This window comes from Myiozetetes cayanensis, unplaced genomic scaffold (genome assembly GCF_022539395.1).
Source record: "Myiozetetes cayanensis isolate MyiCay16 unplaced genomic scaffold, myiCay2020 scf13, whole genome shotgun sequence".
NCBI classification, from domain to species: domain Eukaryota; kingdom Metazoa; phylum Chordata; class Aves; order Passeriformes; family Tyrannidae; genus Myiozetetes; species Myiozetetes cayanensis.
This window is the reverse complement of record NW_026086937.1, coordinates 20,590,348-20,614,671: the sequence shown is the minus strand read 5'-3', so window position 1 is coordinate 20,614,671 and position 24,324 is coordinate 20,590,348. Positions and strand designations below refer to the sequence as shown.

Below are 24,324 nucleotides of genomic sequence, written 5' to 3'. Positions count from 1 at the left end.
ACAAGAGTCATGTTAAACACTGATGATTACCAACTGTTACCAATCTTCACTTAATTTGGTGGCTCATGCACAGCCTGGAAACTTGTAGCTGGGCATTTGCAATGCCCAAGTATCCATTTAATTTGACAGATGTGCTGGTAGTTTCTACAACCAGCTAATAGCTCTCCCTGCTTAGTTTACTGAGACTAAAAGGAAAAAAAAAAAAACAAACCTGAAAATTAACCACTGGTTCAGAGCACTGAAATCCATCTGCTTCATTACAGCACAAGCAGTAGATAAAAAATGAAAGTATTTACTAAATCTAAAAGGAGCCACAGGGCAATTGAGGTAATTGGTTCATGAATCTGCCCCGGTGGATTTTTAGTAGTAAACCAGTGTAATTAAATTTGTACTTGGCCCCCAAATAGATACTCAATCAAAATATTCTAGAAAAAGTTAAAAAAAAGGTAAACAAATAAACCCCAAAACAAAACATCTGGGCTTTGTTTGAAGTTTTCTTCCAGCGGAAAACACGTTTCTTAACTGAGACCAGCTTAGAGGTAAATGAGAAATTTGTTGAAGTTTGGGGATTTTGTGAGAAGCGTCCAAATTTACTACCAGCCACTACCAATTTTAAGAGGTTTTAGAAGCAATTATTTTATTTCATGGATTTAACTGTATCTAGGAGGAAATTTAAATAGAGATGGGGTGTGGGGAAAAGATAGAAAATTACTTTCAAAGCATATATGACTGGGTTCTGACTTTATGGTGTTCATATACCCCTAAGGCTCGGGAAATGAAGAAGGAAACGTAAGGTATAACTTGAACCTAATATTAAAAAAAAAAAACAAACAGCAAATAATCTGTAAAGGGTGGATAAACAACACTTTAATCTCTTTGGTCATAACCATAAAACCTGCTGAGGCTGCCTGAGTGCCCAAAAGTACACGTTTAATATTAATGGACACATTGTGGGATGAGCACTGTGGAGAAGGAAATCAAATGGGGTCTGTGGGAGAAAGGTCAGGGCAAAATCCAAGCATTAAACACTAAAATAAATTTGAGCAATAAACTTTTTGCCTTTTTCTTGACTTGGGAGATATTTTTGTGATTTCTCTTTCAAAGTGAAAGCACGAAATTTAGGATTAAATCAATGTAAAATCAGAAGACAAGTAACTGCTCCCTGCAATACGATTTCCTTTATGCAACATAAATAACTAAAAATATATTGTTTTGTAGCAGACATCAGCTGGCACAAATTACAAACCCTAAAATATTTTTGTGGGCATTTGTACAAGGGCAAACCACGACACCAAGGGTGGTGTGATGGGGGTTTGATCCCTGGGTGGGCTCTGTGAGCCTCGTGGGTCCCTTCCAACTCAGAACATTCTGTGATACAACGCTCTGATATTTCTGCCAGGCCCTGAAAATCACCCTGTGGCTTTAAAAACCCAAATTCTTGTCTTCAGTCAGTGGGTGTGGACTGACAAATAGAAAATGAGGGAGAGAAAGGAGGTTGTTGTGACCACCATCAGGCCATGTCAGGGGGTGCCTTGACATGTAATTTTCACAAAAAGCTCTGTAGTGTGGTGACAATCTGAATTTTTTGGGACAGCTGCTCCAGTAATGAAGTGAGTTATGCAAGAGGAGTGTGTGTAAAAGAGCTGTAAGTCTTTTCACCCCAGGCATCTGCACAGCCAGCAGATATTTCCACGGGAATCAGAGGGGAGCAGCTGTGTGCCCTGTGGGCATCCCTTCTCCCACTTCAACAGGCTCTGCATTTTTTGGCACTTACCTGAGATCAGGATTTTCACCTGCCCTCACAGCAGAACACTTTGCACCAACGATTCCTCCATCACTGGGAGTGGCCACTGTCAGAAGTACAAAATCTCTGTACTGATCAGTCTGGTCTCTAGAGATCCTGAATGAGGCAGAGCTGAAAGAGAACAGAATTATTGTTTAATAAAAAGATAACATCTTGAAAAAATATATCCTTCATATAGTTGTGCTGATAGCAGAGGACAAACACTATAGATTTGACTTACAGTGTTCAAAAGAAGTGATGTTAAAGTTATTTCAATTCACATTTCACTCAGAGCGATGTGAGAATTTACCATTTCTTTATTTTTTTTTACCATTACTCCACACCATCAGTATTTACCTCAGTGAGAACTGTACCCAGAGATTGAATTTCCCTATAATATAATACCTGTCCCTGTTCCAGTTTCCCAACTGGACCGAGGAGGAACAGCTCCTGATGGAAAACCAGAGTCCCACAGGCCACATGGAACTGCCAGGCACAAAAGAAGCTGGAGCTGGAGCTGCAAAGCTCCATAAATCCAACATTTACACACCTCCCTGGGCACTCAGGGGTGATTTACAAATAAAGAAAAACAAGTCAACCAAGCAGTTTGTAATTGTCATAAAGAATTAATAAATAACAGTAAGCCACTGGTTAATTATTTGCCTTATTCATCAACATTTGTATATATGGACAGATCCCTAACACTTTTATATCCTTTCTCCTACCAGATGTGTGGCTGTTGTTTCACTTGCAATAAAACCCTGATTTGCAGAACACCACGAAACAGCAGAATAAAGATATATTTTTTTTCAGGTGAAAGAGATTTCAGGTACAGGTCAAAGTGATCCTTTTCCTTCCTGCATTGTAGGAGCTGTTCCAGGCTCCTGAAACTTGCAGTGGATAAAATTATGCATAAGAATGGTCATTTCTAGTATGTTCCAGTAAATTCATAAATAAAAGCCTTTCTGTTAGTTTATTACATTGTTGGAATGAGCAAAACATGTTAATGAAAGTAAATACATTAATCATATAAATTAATGCCTATTCAAGACAAAAGTGTTGTAGTTAATTCCTTTGTGATCCTCATGCAAAAGCAGCCATGGAATTTCTTTATATTTGAGTCCCACCACTGCCAAAACATCTCCCTCAGGGGGCACTCAGAAGTGTGACTTCACCAGCAGCTCTGGCAACACTTAAATTGACCTTTTAATTTAAAAACTCCCCCTTTTTTTTTCCCTGTGCTGACGGTGTTTAATTGATCAGAATTCAGCTCCTTGGAACACTAATGCAATCCATGAGCACCAGTGACCCCAACACAGTTAAATATTCCTTCAAGCACTTGATTTTAATGGCATTCAGGCCTCGAGATTAACTCTAGTTCCAGACTAAAACACCTCTAACCTGGTCTTTTGAAGGTGACTGAGGAGGTGAATTATGGTTTTAAAAGGGCAAGCACAAAAGTCTAACTAATTAATTAATTGGCTTTTGTTTTATAACAGGCCACTTGTGGAGCCTGTTGCCTGCAAATAATTCCAAGGAATTACAGCACTAGATGTGCTGGATCTTCCCTTCCAGTGGATGTGGTTATTTAGATTGTGTAGGAAGGAAAACTGCCACAAAATCAAGCCCAAATTTCCCCTCTTTGTTCACCAAATGAAAATATATCACAGAATCACAGAACCAGAAAGGGAGGGAAAGAATTCCAAGGTCATCAAATCCAACCTTTGTCTAAATCCCACCATGGCCACTAAACCATTTGTTGCCTTAAACCCACTTATTACTGTGATTTCTGAAACATCAAGCCACAAGCTCTCTGGAAGCTTCTTAAATGTGAATACAATTAATTAAAAAGAGAGATTAAATTAATGATCAGCATTTAAATAACGTAGAAGTGGATTTAATATGTAAAAATCCATGAATATCTGCTATTTAGTTTTTTATTTCACACTTAATGTCTTTTCAATCTGGTTAAGAAAAATAATTAAAGTCAACTAAATAATCTTAAGGGCTGGTGGTTGTGGAGCTGAATTAGTGGTCTTTGGTGCAAACTGAAATATTAAGTCCATTTGTTTTCTTCTGTAGCGATTCCTGAGTCCATGTTTCTATGAAATTAAAATTTTAATGAAAACCCAGATGCTTTCAGTAATTTTAATAGTAATTTTAACAGTAAATTATTGTTAATAGTTAATAATTTTAACAGTAGAATTAGTAATTAAAAAAAAAATAAAACCACCAATGAACAGGAAGGAAAACTGTCACTGGTAATTGTTTGAGATGCAGCTGTAAAATTAATATAAATATAATATAAATTAATACCATTAAATCCCACCAATGAAGTAGCTCTGCATAGACTTTCATCAGTTTGGAAACCCACACTTTTCCATGCAGTGCCTTTCATAGTTTGCTCTCAATAAACTGCTGAGACCTCTGCATAAATTACTAACTATGGAAACAGTGGAAACCACTCTGGTGTACAGCATATTCTTTTGAAAATACAAATAATATGATGTGTGTGTATTTGTGGGTCGATATTTGAGAGCCTGCCTGCAGAAACAATAGATGATTTATTTCAAAACAACCAAACATGGCAGATATGTAAGATTTTAAATTCCTTTCTACTTAACAACACAGTAAATTAGAACTTGGGTCCCCGTATCCCCAGAGCTCAATTAAAGCAGATGTTTGAAAAACAGATAGTAAAACAATCCGGTTCGAGCAGCATTTCGAGACCATTTCCCAAATAAAGCAGAAGGCAATTTATCTGAGACTCTGTGCACTGCATACTAAACTTTTTTTTGTCTTTGTTTAACATTGTTGCCCTGAAAAGAGCTGGGTGGGGGTTATGTTTTCATTGTGTCGAAGACAAGAAAGCTCAGAAAGTCACTTTCTGTGACTGCTCAGAGAAGTAGGCTTTTATCACTCAATATTATCTATTATCTTCGCAGTCTATAAAGATTTAATCTATTATTTATCTATTTATTTATGGGTTTTATTATTCAGGATTTACCTGAAACTCCTCTACACAACATTTATAAGTTTCTTTAAATACTGATGCAGTTAAAGGACTGATGGTGTTCAGAAGACTATTAAGACTATAAACATCACCAACACCTTCTCTAAATGCAAAGCTCAACACCTTTATTTTCCCCTCTGTTTTTTTCCCCTCCCCAGTATCCTTGTTCCTGGTAATGCAATGCCTGTCCCAGCAGGTTCCTGTGGGAATCAATCTGCCACCTTGCTCTGAATTAATAAGCATCTCAATTGCACGTGAAATGTTGCACTGCATTAGCACGAAGGGATGATCAATAAATGACCAATTCAGTCAACATTTGGGGAGACCTTGCAGAGCGTGAGGTCAGGCCTGATGAGAATACAATGGCACAAGTGGCACCAGGCAATTGCAGTGATTTGGCAATAATTAGGATATTGCTTTTACCGAGGCAGAGCTCTTAAACAACCCCGTTGTGCTGGTAAACTAATATAAATACCACAGGCTCGAAAAACACCGCTGATCAATCCCTTCTAAATAAAACAAAGTCCAGTTTTCTCCTGAAGGATGTAATGGCAGATTCAACACATCTCATCAGGTCCACCTTAGTCAAGCAGCACTCATTTTTCCTTTCACTAAATCATTTGATCAGTAAATTATATTTTCATTTGCAGTAGTATAATTCCAAGTTGTATTCCAAAAATATATCACAGAAGAAACAAAACTGTACTTTTCAAGTGAATCATTCTAGAAGAGGAGAACATTTACCTTTTCTATAACACTTTTGATACTATGGAAAAAATTAAGTGATATTAAGATGCAACATTTGAAGGAGTCAGCAAACACAGCAAGAAGAAAATGGGAAGTGCAGAGTCCTGTGGATTTTTCACACCTCCATAAATATTATCCTTTTGGCTCTCTCATTTGCCTACTGTCAGAAAAACGGGACCCCTTGGCAGAGCTCACCTGTACTGTCTTACTCCCTCTTTATACCTGTACAAAATCTGGTTTTTGAATGCCCAGCTTTTACTCTGGAGACATAAAATCTTTATTTTGTGTCTTTGAAGACCAAAAACCATCTAATGCAAAGGTTAATTCCCATAGGAACATCATAGGCAGTCTAATTCCCACAGGAACACCAGTTTGTCCAGAAATAACCTTTCACCAAGTCTGTCTGTAATTGTGAAAGGACACCAGCCTGGCCAAGGTGAAATTTTAGTTTAAAATCTAACAGGCTAATCATCAGCACAAGGTCTGAGCAGCAAATCTAAGCCAACAGCGTGTTCTTCTGCCAGAAGTAATAATTCAGCTATTTAACAAATCAGATTTTAAACAGGTTGGTTCTTCAAGGAGAGTAGGACAATAATGGACTTTCCCACCCTGGGAAGTTCTCTACACCACGAGTGAGCTTTGGCTCTCCAGGAAAAGACACAATTTCACTTGGATTCACACAATAAAGTCAGAAAGAAGTGCTGCACAGTGGGATTGATGATATTCTCTGAGCAAAGGAAAGGACTGAAACAATCTCGTGCTCATGCTGGGCTTGATGCAGACCCATGGCTCTGAAAGCCATCAGCAGCCACAGATCCCATACAGTTCATGTCTTGGACATCCCAGAAAGAAAGTTCAGGTAACTAATCTGAAGGACTGTGACTTCTCATCTGATAGCAGAGAATAAACACAACTCACCATATCATTTACGTGGAATCATCTTTTCTTCATATACGTCCTCACTTGTACTCCTTCCTGAACATGATCATCTACCTTTGGCCAGACCTAATACAAAGAAAAGTTTCAAATTAATTATTTGACTTGTGTTTTTCAACCCACAGCAGACCAAACCTGCACGTTTGCATGAGAGAACCCAAAAGTTTGCCTTTTCTCCTCCTTTATTTCTTTTTTCCAGTGCAAACTTTTGCACAGAACTAAGCAGAAAGTCTGAAAGCAGGAGCAGATCAATGTGTGATCCAGATATTTCTCACCTTTAGAAAGCTGCTGTATCCACACAATTGCCAGCACAGTAACTGTGTGGCTTCCTACTATCTCTAAAAAAGATCAGAAGTTGCCTTGTTTATATATTTTTTTTTTAAGAACTGCCCTTCAGTGCTTTCATCCAGACACTGATTTTTGTCTCTGTGGGAAATGGGCACTTGGGTTCTAAATTCAAACACCTGCAGGATGCAAAACCAGCTCCTTATCCTCTGCTCTCCTGCTCGTGGTTGGGCTAATTTTAGAATGTTTAGGTTTTTAAAAATAACAAACAACAAATTCACAGAACACAACATACATTGTGTTAAACAGGGGTCAAAAAGGGTCTTGATCCCTTTTCGATCTGCGACCCTCTCAGATCACAGCTGTGACCAAAGGACTCTGGTTGTGAAGCAACAGCACAATTGTCACCAAAATTAATGGCAAGGAAGCAGGTGAGTCTTTGTGAAAGTCCTGCTTTCAGATACACTTTCAGCTCAGAGATCTTATTAGAGCACTATCATTACTTCACACTGGAAAAAAAACCAGCTGAAACTATAATACAGGATATTAAATTGTATTTATGCTTAGAAAGATTTTTTTTTTGCTTTATTAGAAGAATAGAAACAAATATTAACTATAATTCAGGGTCTAAAACTCGTTAAAAGGAAAATTCGAACCACCTGGGTCACTGCAATTTATTCTTAGTTTCAAGAAGAGGAAAATTCATCTAAATTTAAAAAGACAATCCCTGTACAATTGATTCAATTAGACACGAGAACAGTTGTAACGATTTGTAGGATTATTAGTATGAATAAGGGTAATCTAATTTTTTAAAAAATCATTTTATGATTGAAAATACACTTTTAAATAGATGTAGATTTTAAAAGAAAACCAAATTTATTTCTCTTTTAAAAACTGCCTCAATTTCAGAGTAAACCAGTACAAGTTTCTGAAGTTACTCCACGTTTCTCCACCGTCTTTGAGGAGAAAAACCTGAAAATAGCACAAAACCAATAAAGGAAATATCAGCACTTCACTGGTGATAAAGACACAGATTAACCAGGCAAGCCCTCTATGGCGAATCTTTGTCACACCTTTGCAAAACTCCTGCCAGACAAATGAGAAAACTGAATTATCACCACAGTTATCACCGAAATTCTGTGTGCATCGTGTCATATTCATACCACAGATGGTTTTATCTACCTGTTACTCTGAAAAATGCTGTGGTATTTCATGGGATTTACCTGATATTTTGTCCTGGAGAGTAACTGGAGCTTAAATTCACACAGTCTTACTATAAACTGATTATTTCAATCGTATCAAATATAGTAGTAGTATCCTTAGAATTGGGAGTATTAGTATTATTAGCATTATTAGTAGGATTAATACTAATAGTAGTAGTGCTGTTGTTATTACTATTAATTTTCTCCTGTAAGTGCTCTCTCATTAATTGACATAAAGGTAAAGCTTGTTACTCTACGTGATTTATTTTAAATTATCAGGTAATACAGAAAGGAAATTAAATATTTATGAGTTCCCAGTGACAAATGAGAAAGGTCATTCATTTAATGAGTGTGTTGAATATTAGATATTTGCTCTCTCTCCTTAGCAGAGCCTGCAGTAAAACATTCACTAGGACTGCAAATATTGGTGGCAGAGGATACAAACAGTGACTCAAAGAGTTCCAAAGCTAAACTGAAGCAGACTGAAACTAAAAGTGGGGCTCTCACACTTTCATTTCATAAAAAATAAAATAAAAAAAAAAATCTGAATTCCTGGTTTTCACTCCAATTTTAAATAAATATATATATAAAAAAATGAGAAAAAACTCAATCATGTTTCTGCAAATGGAAAGTTCAAAACATCACCTGTCTTGGAAAAAAAAAAGAATTATATATGAGAAATTGAAGTGAGTCTAGAAGGAATTGATGACTTTTAGCTGGAACTAAGAGATAAAAGATTTAAAAGACATCATGTTTTAGGAAAAAGATGGGCTGGAGGGTTTTTATCTCTATGGAGTCAAATACAATGTTACACCATAGAAACTACACACAGAAACTTTGTTTTAATGGGCAGATTTTCATTCCTTTTACTCCAGTGAAATGTTTAAATATAATCATTTTATGCCTTTATCACTTACAGATTCTATTAATAATGAAACAGAACTTACACATCTGGCAAATTGTTAGTGGTATTTGAGAAAGGAGATTTATGTTCAAATCTTAGGTTCCAATGGAATGATCTCATTACTGAAACAACCTCTTCTCAACATACATCCTTAATGTTGAAAACTACTTGAATTTTAATTCAAGTGTATAGAAAAAATATCTGAAAAGGATATATTTATCATATATATTCACTTTTTAATTAGTCTTTATATCCGTAGTGCTTGTAGAGAAACATAAAATTTCAAAAGCAGGGATATTATTAATGACTGTATTTTATTGGTATCAGTGAAAAAGTCACATGTTGAAATCCACATCTCATGTCTGAAAGAGATAAATAGTATTTTGTGGTCTGGTGGTACATTAATATATATAAACATCTCCTTCATCATCAGTTCTGATAGAGCAGGATATCTCCATGTTTTCTGTCATCCAGATGGAAGACAACTGTAATTATTTTTGTTACCAGGATTCATTTAGCAACTGAACCCCTTTTTAATAGTGGCCAAAGAAAAGGTGCAGAGAAAAACACAAAATATAACTGCAATAAGAGTGATAAAACTGTGGATAAAAATATCCCTGGGGAAATGCTCTCCTGACCTTCATCAGTTCCCTGGTTACTGAAGAAAGAACTCCCACCTCGTGATTTGTGGTGGTCAGGACTGCAGCTCTTCAGGGGACACAAAAAGGAACCAAAGGAGTCCCCAAAAAAATCATGTTCTCACTGTTCCTCATCAATCCTGTCCTTGATAAGAGAATAGAAATCCAGTCTACAGATTTAATCCAGTCTACAGATTTAGTGTATTGAATTTTCCTCACACACATCTCCTCCAGAGAATTTCTGCTATGCAAGACATCCCAAACACCTCTTTGCTGGTGTTTTTTACTCATTTTTGCTTTTTGAGAAGTACTTGGGCAGAATATTTGTTTGGTTTTGGATAAAAAGCCACCAAAGCTGGACAAGTTAGGGCTGGGTTCTCTCCTGTTTCCTGACCTGAATTAGAGCAAGTAGTTAAAAACAGGTAAGACCTTATTTTACATTTATACAGTTTTGATATAACATTGATACCTCATTGTTTTCTTCGTTCTGTTGTTTAAAAAAACCTGTGAGGCTGAGGTGGAGACAAACCTGCAACATTCACACCACAGGGATTTTTAAAATGTATTATCTATCACATCCATGGCCATGTTAGAAAAGGAACTAAATCCTCCTGTTTAATGAACTTTTGTAGTTGCTACATCTACAATTCATTTGTAGAAACTCAGACTGGCTTGTTACAGAAGCAATGAAATAAAATCCTTTTTCAAATTAAATATTCTCTAGTTCTCCAGTCTGGCTGCACATTTTAATTATGACTCTAATGAACTGTAAATGTGACATCAGAATTCTTGTCTAACACCGAGAATTTGGATTTAATTAAAAAAATAGAATTATACTAAGAAGATATGTTTAATGATTATAGTGCAATTAAAATAGGCAATCAAGCTTGCATAAAGTACATAATCTTGGGATATATTCACATAATGTTCCTTTTGTTTAACTGGAAACTATACTAGTCCCTAACTCTGCTCTCCAAACTGCACCATGGATAAACTTCCCCATAACAACCCTTTTGCAGCATCTCAACTGAGGTTCCTGTGACCAGATCCCTCTTTCAACTTCTAATTACACACATTTAACATCTTTTTCCATTTAACACCTTTTTCACACTGAGCATCTCCTGCCTCACCCGTCCAGAAATGACTGACAGATCAATTTGGGATGAATTTACACCAGATAAAAGGGGGAGTTTTGTAGCATAAATAATGGGGGAAGGGAGAGTGAGAAGAAGAAATTCTTGTCTTGGACCAATTTATGCAGGTTTTGCATTGGCAAAATTAAAAAAAATAAAAAAAGGCAAATTTAGTTGAACTGGAAGGCTTTAATTATTTTGCCCATATTGTAGGCAAGGAGAATTTGGTATAATTTAGTCAGGATTTGGGCTTTCTTTCTTCCCTTCAGCTCTTGCTCACAATTGCATTTTCCAACCTTTCTATTAAAAATGCTGAGGTAACCCTGGAGATGTGAGGGAGGGATCAAACAGGAACATTTCAGTGAACAAAAGACAGATTTTCACACACATGCCACAGAGGTTTTATGTAATCTCAGGCAGTGCAAATCACCATTTCATCTCTGCCTTCAGTCTGAATTCTTTGAAAATGGACCTCTTTGAACTGCCCAGAGTTCCTTGAAGGATGAGCACCACAATCTTCCAAAAAGGTCATCATTGTAGGAGGGGAAAGCTGATTAAGATATGGAATCAGTGCCTCAACCAACCTGCAGGAAAAGCAAATATATGCATTGCACTGCAGGAGGTTTTTTAAAATCCTTCTATTTAGATCAAGTGCTTTGGAGTATGAAAAATGGTGGTCAAATCTCTAAACATTTCAACTTAGGTGGAACCCAAATCAGTTGTCTTCAGGGGAAATTAACTCACAGTTGCCCAAGTTTTGGGAAACTTTGCTATATTGAACCAAATATAGAAAATCCTATCTCCCATGGCCATGCACACTTTCTTTTATTCTCTTTTTCTTAATTAAAAATACCTCTAGATCCAAAAAGGTTCCTGTTATTCCCTTTCTTAACTAAAAATATCTCTACAACCAGAGGTACATACATATGTGGATCTGTACAATGACCTCGAGAACAGGGTGATTAGAAATGCATAAACTTTGCAGTACTTTTAATATTCCAATAACTCTGACAGGTAAAAATGCTGAAAGTTTAGAATTTATGCATATTTGGGGAAAAAAATAGAAGAATTTTCATGAGTAACTAGAGAAACATATCAATTATTCATTTCTAAAATTGCAAAAAGAAGGAGTTCATCTTGAGAAATCAAGCCTTTCTTCTCTGCAGGACTAAGAGGTACATTATTGTATCATTAAGTGTTTTAATAAGACATTAAGTCATAAATACTTTTAAAATCTGGCCTGCAGATTTCAGAATCATTCAAATACTTTTCAAGTATAATTCCCCAGCTGTATTTTAAAAATGTTTTCAGTCCATTCGCATTCGACTTTTTCATTTTTGTAATGGATTGGAATAATATTCATTTCATCTCTGTCATGTACTTCTATAAAAAGTCAGATTTGATCTCGGGTTCAGGTTTTGGAGACTGCTGCTTTTCTCTCCTGATTATTTTATCTGACTGTTTCAGGATTGCAAAGCTCAGATTGTGGCAGCCAGTGTGATAAAATCCATGGAATCAAGACTAGTCAGGCTTATTTCTTAAAAAAAAAACCATCTCATCAACTCACCAGTTTCCTGCATGTGTTCAAAATAATGGCTCACCGAGTCCCATAAATGTTATCAGAAAGAAAAGTGAAGAAATGTCACATAAACTCTGTAAAAAAGAAAAACCAGTGTAAAAGGCATTAGCTCATGAATCTGCATCCTCTGAACATGAGTCGGACGTCAAAATATCTCCCAATATGTTGTATATAATGTGGGAAACCTGACTAAGAACTATTTCTTCTTGCTTTTATTGTAATTTAAGGAGGAAAAAAGTGAAAATGTAAGCCATACAATTATTTCCATTTCTTTTTCCTGCCACAGCTTGGAATAACCCTTTGTGATCCAAGAGAAATGACCACGGAGAACCCAATCCTGAGAAGTTTTGTCCAGCTGAAAGGGTAACAAACCCAACAATTTGGCAGTTACATCTGCAAGGGCAAAATCCCCTTTTCTGTAGGTCACAAATGGATGACAGAGAGGCAAAAGTGCACCCCTGGAGTGTCAGGAACTTCCACGTCATCGTGGCCCCAGTTCTGTCCCAGGCAGAGCAGAATAACCCCAATACTTTCACTAAATCACTATTGCAATAACTGAGAGCAAAGGGGCTCCTTTGGCCTTTCCTTTGCTCCCAGAGAAGAAAGGCTGTGATCCCTCACTAATTGAAGGGCATAGGGCACCTTTTGGGGAAGCCTTGGGATGGTGGAAGGTAACTGGAGACCTCTTCCCTTTGCACACAGAATGATGGAACTTGCAAGCATTTATTTAAAGCAATAATGAACTCTCTGATCTCTTTAATCACATAATCCAGAGAAAATGATTCTTGACCACTCCAAGAAAAAGTTGCAAATGATTAATGCTAACTGTGCTTCAACAGAAGACCTGTTTTAACCTGATTTGCCCTAAAGACACTGCGCTTTTAGCTTGGAAAGGTTTCCTTCAACCAAAAAGAAATTAAATTCATTTTCCTTCTAATTGGTTCCATTTCTTTCTCATTTCAATACTAAAAGTGACTTGAACAGAGCTTTAGCTGAAAACTTAAAACAATTGGGATCAGCTCTTTCAACTGGACTTCAAGCAAATTTTGCTCCTCTAATTTTTAGGGTTTTTTTAATCAAGTCTCTAACACACCATGTGGATTTAATGGAACAGATTTGGAGCTATAATTATAAAGTGAGGCTTTAGAAGTTCAGAGCAGCAACTCAGATGTAGTAGTTAGATGCAAAGTGTATTTGAGGAAGGAGAATCTCACAGTCTTTGCTCCTAACCCAGGGAATTAGCAAAAATATAATGTCTCTTAGAAGCATCCATGGCAGTGGCTGCTGAAGAGTGAAAATCTTATTGCTTCAAATTTATGAAAGTACATTTCTTGTTGTTAGTGTTGTTTTCTTATTTTTGACTTTTTGTCAGGTTTCTAGAAGAAGTTTTAAGTGTTGTTGCAGCACATTGCTTCAGTGCCTAATTTAAGTTCCACCTTACTTCATCCCAAAGCCTTAGGAAAATAAAGTTTAAATCCTGTAGCCTCTTCTAGAAACCAGTTCTTCTAGAATATATTGACAAATTTCAGATGTGAACTCATGTTACCTTTCTTTTTAAAATATAATGTCTTTATCCAAAGTAAAGATTAATATAACAAACAACATAAACGGGAATGCTCACGAGTAAGATCCATCACTGTTTTCACATTTTGTACAACATCTGCATCCATTCCTTTGAATTATCTCACTAATAATTTAAGCTTTATTTTATATGCATTCAAGTCTAGTTTTTAAGGCTTTCTCCAGTTCAATAGTGCTACAGATGCAGTAAGTTCATAGAATCATACCTTCACCTTTGCCACAGTCCTTGTCCCTCTGTCTTCATGAACTGTCAGGGCACGATCCACTGGCTTGTGCATGAACCCCCAGAAGATCCAGTCAACCAACAGCAACCAGAAAGCAAAGATGTCATTCTGTCTGTGCACTGATCTTTGTGGTATCCTCTGCTCTGAGATCACAGTAACCTGTACACTCAATGTCATTGTTATCTGCCAAACGATGGCTTGGAGCATGATGTTACTACAAGAGCATCATAAATCAAATATCACCGTCTGGGATTGTGCCCAGATGTTCCCAGGAGACCTTTGTCCTTGTGAGACAGCATAGCATGGAATGTTGGCCACTCTGAAAAAGTAATCAGGTAAGAAACCTCCTGAATAAGTGTAAGTTATTCTCAGCAGAAGGCAATATTGCTCCAGTAGTGTCCCTAAACAATATTCCTTTCCAAATTCCAGCACACAGCTCTGACACAACCCTCGCTCTGCAAAGGACTCTGAATTTTACTTCAGCTATTTAATGCTCTCATTGCTTTTTCACAGGGTAAAACCACAGTGAAACCAGGAATCTCAGGGTTTGGGCACAGCAAAAAGATTTCTCCACAGTGAAAGGTGATTCTTGTATTTCTTTCACAAGCATGAAAGTTTGATAGCTCAGAGGCACCACAAGTGCCTCCCAAGTTTGGGAGTTACTAAGGTCAGTCATGAGAAAAAAAACTCAGAATCACTTTTTACTGGTGAAATATTAAATTTGTTTTATGAGGAATATGTTTCATTGATTCCCATGCCAAGAAGAACAGGCAGCTAATAAAGCACTTGGGAGCTTTTTGCCTATCCTTCCAACTTCCCATGTTGAAACTAAAACTGTTGCTTGAGGGGTTTTATATATTCAACAGAAAAGCTTAAAAGTACTTTAAGAGAGCAGTGTTTATTTAAATGTCTAAAATATTTTACTTCTCATCTGCTAAAACACATTTTCTTTCCTTTCCTTCTCACTTTCTTTCTCTCTTTCCTTCTTTCTTCCTGCTGTGACTCAATCTTATTTTCTCACAGGTTCTAACCATTAGAATTTTTAGATGTAATAAGCATTTTTCTTCATAATACAGTTATAACTTTCATCCTTTACAAAATTAATAAAGATTAGAGTTGATTCTGATAAAATTATAAAGTAGAGTGGGCTTGAACTTTGCTAATTTTAGTCCTGATTTAACGAATTTCATAAGTCCATGGGTATCCTTGAGGTGAAGAAGACTCTGTGCTTTGTGTGTTTTGTGTAGGTGGATAAGCAATGGGTTGAAAACAAAATATCAGCTATTATGTGAAAATGAAAAGATATTAATTGGTGTAAAAAAAAAAAAAGACATCCCTGATGAACACATGCATGTAGATGAGTAAAATTTCATGAAAAGAGCCTTTACATGAAATGAATGGAGGATGGAGTTCTGCAGGGTGGGAGCTGAGGTGCTTACAGGCAATGCTTACAGGTTTGGAATTTTCATTTCACACTATGTCCTTAAACAAGGCCCCACTCCTGCTTTAGGAATTACAGACACCACGTTAAGCCAAGATTTTCACGCCCTGTTTGTCCACAAAACTCACTCCACCGCGGCACGAGATGCTGCGGCTTCACCGGGCGACGACAGACGGGCAAAGTTCTTGTATTTCAGAATTGGATTCCCCAGAAACTAATTGAATTCCTGGGCTGGGGATTTAAAACGCCAAGTAATGCATTTTATTAGCACAATGGCTGCACACAGTGGATTTCATGTTCCACTCCTGTTAACAACGATGTTGTGCCTCTCTAATCTGCAGTGCCCTTGTAACTGCGCCGTGGTGTGGAAGGCTCTGACTCCACTACGAGAGTCAAGGATCTGGAATGCTCGATTTCCTTCCAGTATAGTCACACCAGCTGCCTGTTAAAGCCCTTCAAAAGAAGCAGCTTTGTGGATTTGTAGGTACACGTAAACCAGAGAGGGATTCTGAACAAAATGGGTTTAGCTCGATGAGACAAAAAGCACTGGATGACCAAAAACTACCCCGAAATCAGCAGAGTAGAGTTATTCTGGGGTGTGGAAAATTGAAAGAATTCATATAACATAATTCTGCCACACTGAACTATGAAATGTTTCCTTAGAGGAGCCTTAAATACCAGTTACAGCTCGTTATTTTTATTTATAAATTAAAATTCTGGCCCGGATTCAGGGGAAATTGGCACTATAACTGGACTGCATTTCAGGGAAGAGAGTGTTTTAGTAGCAGAGATAGAAGATAAATACAACTATTTACTCATTCTGAAGAGGCAAACCTTGACTCCTTGGGAATGATATTTTCAAAAAGCACTCAGCACTACTTCATGTTCCCCTAAAGTCACATAAAACTCCTACTCAGTTGATCAGACCATTTCTTCCCACACTAACTGCTGTTGATAATTATTAAAGATGACTTGATACTTTCTCTTGGCCGTAAGAGAAATGAAGAACCTTTTCTTTCCTCATGCTCCCCTTTCCATCTAGTCAGTGGCATAGTTTTCCAAAATAATTCTAACTGTTCCATGACTTCCTGTCAGAGCAGGAACACATTACAGCACATGGAAGATAAAATTCAAAGCTTCCCTCAGGAAGCCAAAGAGATTTAGATCTTTGCCCCTCAGTTCTCCTCAAGCCTCACTCTTTCCTGAGGGAAAGCCTTACTTTTTCCTTGTCTGGAGAGACCCAGACAAGGTTTATGGATGTTCATTAACTTTGACCCCCTCACTTAGTTAAGTAACTCCAACCCAACAAGCCCTTAAAAACAGAGCTTTCAAGGGTCAAAAATATCACTTATAGACAAAATCTACTCCCTACAAATCCTTGGAGAGAAAAAACCCTCCAGACTCCTGCTGTCAGAACCAGAGGTGGGGTTTTTAAGTCCAATGCCTTTGTTTTGTGTGCTCCCAAAAAAAAAGTGGGAGGGGTTATTTGCAGGAGTTCTGTCAACACCATTAAGTGTTTGGCAAACTTAGATACTGGGTAAAACCAGTTTGGATCCAGAATAAATTGTACTGTGTGACTCTTATCAAGGGTGAGAAATCAGCACTGGGGCCTGCCAGCAGAACTTTTTCAAACAGTTCTAGGCAGTGCATGGAAGGCTTAACTCAAGTAAAGAAAAATTGTTCATTAATTAAACTGTCAAACCCACTTCATTAATTAATTTATCCTCTCATTTGTCTTTACTGTGCATTTTATTTCAGTGCATTTCAGCATTCAGCTGAGCTCTGCACTTAATGAGAGCAAAGATATTTCCATACAGATCCTAACCAGAGGCACCCATGGAATGCATCTGTAAATATATATATATATGCATTAAGAAACCTAATGTGATATTAGATTTTCAGCTGTTTGGATGCATTTTGTTATTTTTAATGAATGATGAAAGGAAACTTTCTGTTTACATAGATGTTCATGAATTTTAATGATACACTAGAAGGAATTAAACCAAAAAGCACAGTTAATATGGCAAGACTTCCCACAGACAGCTCTCAAAGACATGAATATTTAGTTTGCAATTTTTGGGGAAATGATACAATCAACTCTTCCCCAATCTAATACTGACATAACAAGCAATAAAGTCAGGATATGCAACAAAGCCTTCCTATAAAATGGAGGCATATTTCAGCTATGCATCTAAGCTTTAAATAGTTTGAGAAGAATTTTAATAATCACAGGTTAGCCCAATAACAAATAAGCTGAAAATACAGAATAAAAAATGTGAATAATAGTGATCATAAACACAGTAAAACCTCATGGCAGTATCAATTCATTCTTTTGTTTAAAACACCTTCTAATTCTTATCTGAGTTAGTGTTGGTCTTTTAGAGAAAGAAGAATTTTAGAAGTTTGCTTTTTTAATTCCTCTTTCAAAACACACTTATCATCATAGAAAGCTTCCAATTCTTCTTCAACATACTAATGTTTAGAGTTAATGCAAATTATTTATGTGCTCTAAACCAAGGTACCAAAAAGACTGATGTATAAGCCAGTCCTGAACTTCAGCCTCAAAAAAAATCTTTAAAAACTTGGCTTACTTACCTTTGATTATTTTAAATAAGAATTTATCTCCTGCTAACCAGGATGGACAATCCAATTAAAAGGTATATTCAGTGTTTGCTTTTCAGATGACAATGCATGATCTGATTTGGTTGTGTTCAAGAGAAGTTGAGTATCCTGAGCAAATAAAAAAAAAAAAACATATTCAGGCTTTTTTTTCAACTAATCCTAAAATAAACATGACTGAAAAGAAGAAAATCAGAGCAAACATAATTACCTCAGAGAGCAGACAATTCCCATAGATGATGCCATCAGGTTTTCGCACATGAGACAGCCCAGTTGCCTCCTGCAATAAATGGAGATGTGATCAAATTCCTCCATCAGGTTTAGGAGACTTGAAAGACAGATCAGACAGAACTCAGCCTTGCTGGGTGTGATAGTTAGAAAGATACCTGAGTGTAGAAGACTAAGGAAACAACTACATTTATCTGTGTTTGTCTGTCTACAAAATCAGGAGAGGAATGTGGGATAATAAAGTTGAATACATTTTGAACCTAGAAAGAGAAGTAATTCAGATAACTCACCAAAAAATGTGAAAAAAAAAAAAAAAAGGGGGGAATATCGAGCAAGAACATGAGAAACAAGCTGATTTGGCAGGAATTCTGTAGGCAACTGGGATGTACATGGTGGTGCTATTGAATCTACACAGTTGTATTGTAGTCATCAATCACTTTTCCCAGGGTTCACCAAACATGACAGGAAAAAGAGAGAGGGATTTTCCAGAAATACCCACACTTGACTAATGTGACATTTTTCTGACAATACAAGAATCCTGCTCACTTCACTTGGCACAAGAAATTACACTTCTCATTCCTGCAAGGAGTCACTGCAGAGCACTGGGATGGGAATGGATCAGGTTGAATTTCCCTAAATGACACGTGGGAACAGATACTACAGACACAATCCTGGCTGCTGCTTATTACTCCAGAAAGTGCTTTTGATTTAGGAGCAGGTTCAGCTACTCATTTTTAATCTAAACTCGTGTTCTCCACTTTCTTGAGAACGAAATGAGGCTCATTTAATATATAAAACAAGAACAATCATCAGTATTGTGCCTCAATATCTGTGGGCCAGCCAGGGTCAGTCTGGTTTTGGGCACAACAGGAGCCACAGGATTTTCAAGTTTTACTGCTCTACAAATCTGTGCATTCTCTCTTTATTAGGGAACTGTAACATATAAAATAAAAACTAGAAGGAGCAGCTCTCCCATAAATTATTGGTTATCTAGTGTTGACAATGCTTTGCCTCTTCTCATCCCAAAAAGATTAATTTGGACATTTGAAAAACCATACTGATCAGATCAAAATTCCCCCCCCAACTCACAGAGACCAGCCTGAATTTCTCTGGGGAAGTTCAGAAGCACAGAGCAAGTGGTACTTCCCAGGAATGTACCATGTACCAACTCCATCATCCAAAAATTTGGGCTCAGGAGGAATATATATCTTTGTCTTTCTGAAATAACATTAAACTCTTCACTGGTAAGTCAAGCAGCTCAGGACAGGGTATGATAAAGAGTGAGATCCAGAACTCCAGTGAGATCCAGAAGAGGTGACTTAGCCTGGAAATGTTAATTTGTAGTTACAGCCTCTTCAAATAAATAAAATGGCTGTAACAGGATGAAAAAGTGAAAAGTGGGGAAAGATTTTTTTTTTCAGACACTTCATTAAATAATAATAATAATAATTATTATTATTATTTCTGGTATATAAAAACTAAAGTCAACAGCAAGACTCAGACCACCCTGGTGACCCAAAAGGATGACTCAAAGGTATTTATGCAGATACATTTCAAACACCACAATGATTTTTCATTGATATAAAAGCCATTTGAGTTCTAGGACCGTCTGAAAATTCTAGTCTCATCAATCTAACTTTAGGAATCCAAGTACTTTAACAAACATTCATGACTTAAATCTCTCAGCCCAATTAAGGGGTAGTGTTAAACTAAATCATCAGCAGCAGGCTTGATTTATACCAACTAAAGTAGAAGACACCTAATGAATATAACAGTAACAACTCACCAGTGAATCTGCACAGGTTGGTCACACCTGATTCTTCCCAGGTTCTATCTCTAAAGTTCATCTAACAGCAATTTTAATTACTAATGTATTTAATTTGTCAGAGATATAACTTACAGCTATTACTTAACTTGTAAGATATATATGGAAATGTCATCTATATTTTTTTTTCATTGACAGTTTTCCTTGTTTTGCCCAGAATTTTTAAGAGATATATTCTGTACATGCCTCTGTTCTTAAATGCCCATGGTGGATAATCTATTAAATTCAAGATAAACTGTTAAACATCCTTCTTGCACATCCTGCTGATGACAAAGCATCTTAAAACCTGCTGAGTGGTTTAACACAATTTGGCTGTGGTTATCTCCAGGCATGGTCCCATAAGTTGCTGAAGATCAGAAAAACACATTAAATTTTGTGAGAATTTCCTTTCCTTAGAAGGGCACAGTCTAAACTTGTCATCCTATATTCATATGTCATTATAAGTTCCTTTGTTTTACGCCTTTCACTTCCTACAGTGAATACATATTTACAAAGATAGATAGAGGGGGATTTTCTGTTCTATTTTCCATTTGTTTGTGCTTACACATTCATGTCATTGTGATCAGCCAATCATGAAGATGAAGATCATCAAAGCATGCACAGATGCACCCGTGTATGTTTGGAAAACATAGAGAAGACTTGAGAAACATTTTTCATTATTAAATAGAAGCCTGGAAATCCCTTGGGCCCCCTGAACCAACTCTGCAAAGATGTGAGTCCTGCTCAGCTTTCCTCTTCAAGCTGACTTTTAAAAGCTGATCCTCCTCCAAAGTTACAAGATCTTGCTAATTTTTTATTTGTCTTTTAACTGGAAATGATGTAGACTTGAAGGTTTTGTATGTTGAGTTATTATGGCAGTTTCAATGATGAAATGAAAAATTAGTCAAAACAATCAGTTGTGATGCCTTGACCGGGGACATTTAAAATAATGCCAATGTGACCTGAGGTTGGTTGTGTAAAATTCTTTATATCTGACAGAGACATTCAAACAAATAATGACTTACAACAGTAAAGAGGTAGAATTCAAAAGAATTGAATGCAAAAATGAGAAAATCATTATTTTAGACTTTCATCTTACCTGAGTTTTACTAGTTCTCTCTAAAATGTCTGCATGTATAATTATAACAGTAAAATAGTATATTATATTTTTCATTATCATTAAATAAATAAATAAACTCTATTCCTAAATAAATATAAATGTATAAACTCTATCTCCTGAAGCCAGGAGAAAGACAGAAGAATATTTCCCAGACAGTAAGTCACTCCTGGAGCCAGGCAAATAGCCAAAAAAAACCATGATTGCAAACAGCAGGAAGCATTTCTCCTTCCTGCTGCTTTTCTGTCTCCTGCAACTTATCATTACAAACCCACCGTGTGGAGGTGGGGCCCTAGTTCTTCCTGATGGATCATGGCTTCTGAAAACTTTGGAAATTTTCCTGAGGAAAGCTTGTTGAGAAATTTCAGTTCGTAGCAAAGCTGGTGCAGGAGGGAAGAAAATTGTTCAAATATCATCAACCGAAATTTCTGCCTCTGTGAAGTCGTTTCATTTCACTGCTCTAGTAATTCTGGCAGTTTAATGGGGAATGAAGTTGTCTACAGTAAAATATATTAAATATCAAAAGAGTAATTTTACCAGTAGATGGACCCAGAACTCCAGAATACTTTTGTTCTGATCCTTTCTTTGGTATCACAGATTCTCTCCTTCCAAGTTCTAGGGAAGTCTCATTTATGAAAGGAGAGATGTCTTCTTTCTTACAACCATTAAACTGGGAAACTAAAGAAATGTCCTGCCTGTGTTTATATTTTGGGTTTCATTATATTTTCCTTCTCCTATTTAGACTTCATTCTACTTAACAATGAGTGAATTCAAAGCCTGTTTGCTGTGAAGACTCAAAACATTCTGCTCCCCAAAGAACAGCCAGGAGACCACCTGTGATTTCCTTCTTTTCTGAGGAGCTGAATGCCAGCCTTGTTTCTTCACCCTCTTTAAACTGAGCAATAATTCACTGATCAGCATCACTCATTCATGATATTGACTCATGGTTCACACATGATCTACCCAACCACAGACACAAATCTGTCCTGAGGTTGTGCCTGCTCTGCCTTGGAAAGCCAGAGAAGCTCTGGAGTTTGCAGAACTGGTTGGAGGAGGAACCTTCTGGCCACCCCAAACTAGAGCATCTGCTCTCCAAGGTCAGCCCCTCCCTCCTGCCCAGCAACCACCTGGGGAAAACAAGACACAGACGGGGTTCCCTGAGCACCAGAGTCCCCAGGCTGCCCCAGAAGCAAAGGAACTATCAACAACTGGCAAATATTCATGGTTTGTGAACAGCTGTGAACAGGGGAAACAAAGTACTTCAAAAAAACCCCAACAAACTCAACAAATTTAGCCCTCTAAATAGCCTTATTTCAATAAAACAGAAATATTCTCTGTGGTTGGATATTTATCATATTTTAGCAGAGAATCAGAGTGGTTTGTGTTGAAAGGGACCTTAAAGACCATCTTTTTCCACCCCCTGCCACAGGCAGGGACAACTTCCACTATCCCAGATTACTCTAACCTGGCCTTGGACACTTCCAGGGCTGGGGCAGCCACAGCTTCTCTGGGCAAGCTGTGCCTCAGCACCCTCAAATATTAACAAATTTGAGTAAGTTTAATACAAAATTATGTGGAGATTGTGCATGGGTTGCTGTAATAATTCAAATACCTGCATTTAAAATCCAGTGTGGAGACAGCAGAGTTACCAAAAATCAAGGTGATTGCAACAAATCTGAGATGGGATCTGATAAACCTGCAAGAAACTAGTAGAAGTCAGAGAATAATTAATCCCCAAAATATACAACCTAGGTAGTGACTAAAAAGTTGTTATTAAAATGAGCTTTTGTGATTTACAGAGAAAGCATCACCAGTTACAGTTCATTGGTTGGAGAAGACCAAAGGCAGATGACATAACAAACAACAGCAAGACATCTACATAACAGTAAAAAGTATGGACATATTTTTAAATATTTAAAAATAGCAAAGGATATATAATAATCATAAAACTGAATAGTAAATAAAATAGCTAAAAATATTTTAAAAATAGTAAAAGGGACACTAAAAATTCAGAAATTTTCCTCAAGGAACGGGTAGAAGCAAATGGGAAAAAAAAACAAACACAAAAAAACCCCCAAAACTAATAATTATGTAATGATAATTAAGCAATGGAGCAGGCTGGGGAGTTGCCAGTGCTCGAGGTCTTTAAGAAGAGGTTAGATATGTAGGAGATATCAAAGCAGGCTGTGAAACCTGCCTTACAACAGAGATAGAATGAATTATCTTTTCAGGTCTTCTCCACACTTGTCAGTCTATTTTCAGTATTTTTATGTTGCTGGTATTTACAGGTTCCTGTTTTTTTTTTTCATGAAAACATTTGTTCAGAGGACAAATAAATAAGACATTTATAGGCATAGTTCTGAAGTCTGTACAGTCTGTGCAAGTTTCATTATTTTAGGCTAAATATAAATATCATACAAAAAATACCCACCAAATAGCATTTCTGGAACAGAGACAAAGGTATTTCTTCATCTTAGTCACAAACAGAATAATATATTGCAGAAAAAAAACCCCAAAACAACCATGAAAATGGTAACAAGCTCTGTCCTCCCCCCCATATGTCAATATATTTGTTCTAAAATCCAAGTAAAATGTACAATCACTAAGATTTTTTTAAACCCAAGTAAAACAGAAAATGACTAAGGTTTTTTTACAGCAACTTCACTGGTTTGAACATTGCCGTGAAGATCCATCAGATCTTGCCTGTTGATAAGCTGGGATGACGTGGGACACAAAGCCTGTCCCAGAGTGGAAGATGGGAACAGTGGTGTGCTGTGGATTATACAGGACAGTCAGAATATTCCCCTTTTTTATTACCCTTGATTATGGGAGCTGATTTATCCACTCATTCTGCACAGACTCTCTCAAAACCCCAGCTGCTCTCAAACCCACTGGCAGATTTCGCACATTTCATGGAAAAGTAAAAGATTTATTAAGAATTAAGTCGCTTCAAGTTCAGTGAAAAAATGTATTTGAGAAGGACAGAGAGAAGACTTTGAATATTTGCGAGTTTAACCATAACTTTTGCTTTCTTGGGGCAGTTTTTCAAATCTAGTTGCCAAATTAATTTGGGGTCAGTAGTTTCACAGC

At 36.9% G+C, this 24,324-nt stretch overlaps 2 long non-coding RNA genes across 2 annotated transcripts in view; both read right to left on the bottom strand.

Moving 5' to 3' along the window:
- Positions 1 to 14,270, bottom strand: part of LOC126636142 (uncharacterized) — a 40,012-nt gene extending 25,742 nt beyond the window's left edge. The window contains exons 1-4 of the long non-coding RNA XR_007627915.1: positions 14,008 to 14,270; positions 12,209 to 12,294; positions 6,462 to 6,548; positions 1,775 to 1,915 (exon numbers count right to left, since the gene is read on the bottom strand). This is a non-coding gene — a long non-coding RNA (uncharacterized LOC126636142). The remainder of the gene's footprint in view (positions 1 to 1,774; positions 1,916 to 6,461; positions 6,549 to 12,208; positions 12,295 to 14,007) is intronic.
- On the bottom strand, positions 14,267 to 22,935 carry LOC126636148 (uncharacterized). Its single transcript, XR_007627922.1, has 4 exons — positions 22,847 to 22,935; positions 18,297 to 18,365; positions 18,062 to 18,196; positions 14,267 to 14,344 (listed from the first exon to the last, which is right to left on the bottom strand). It is a non-coding gene; the product is annotated as an uncharacterized LOC126636148 (long non-coding RNA).
- Positions 22,936 to 24,324: the final 1,389 nt, after the last annotated feature.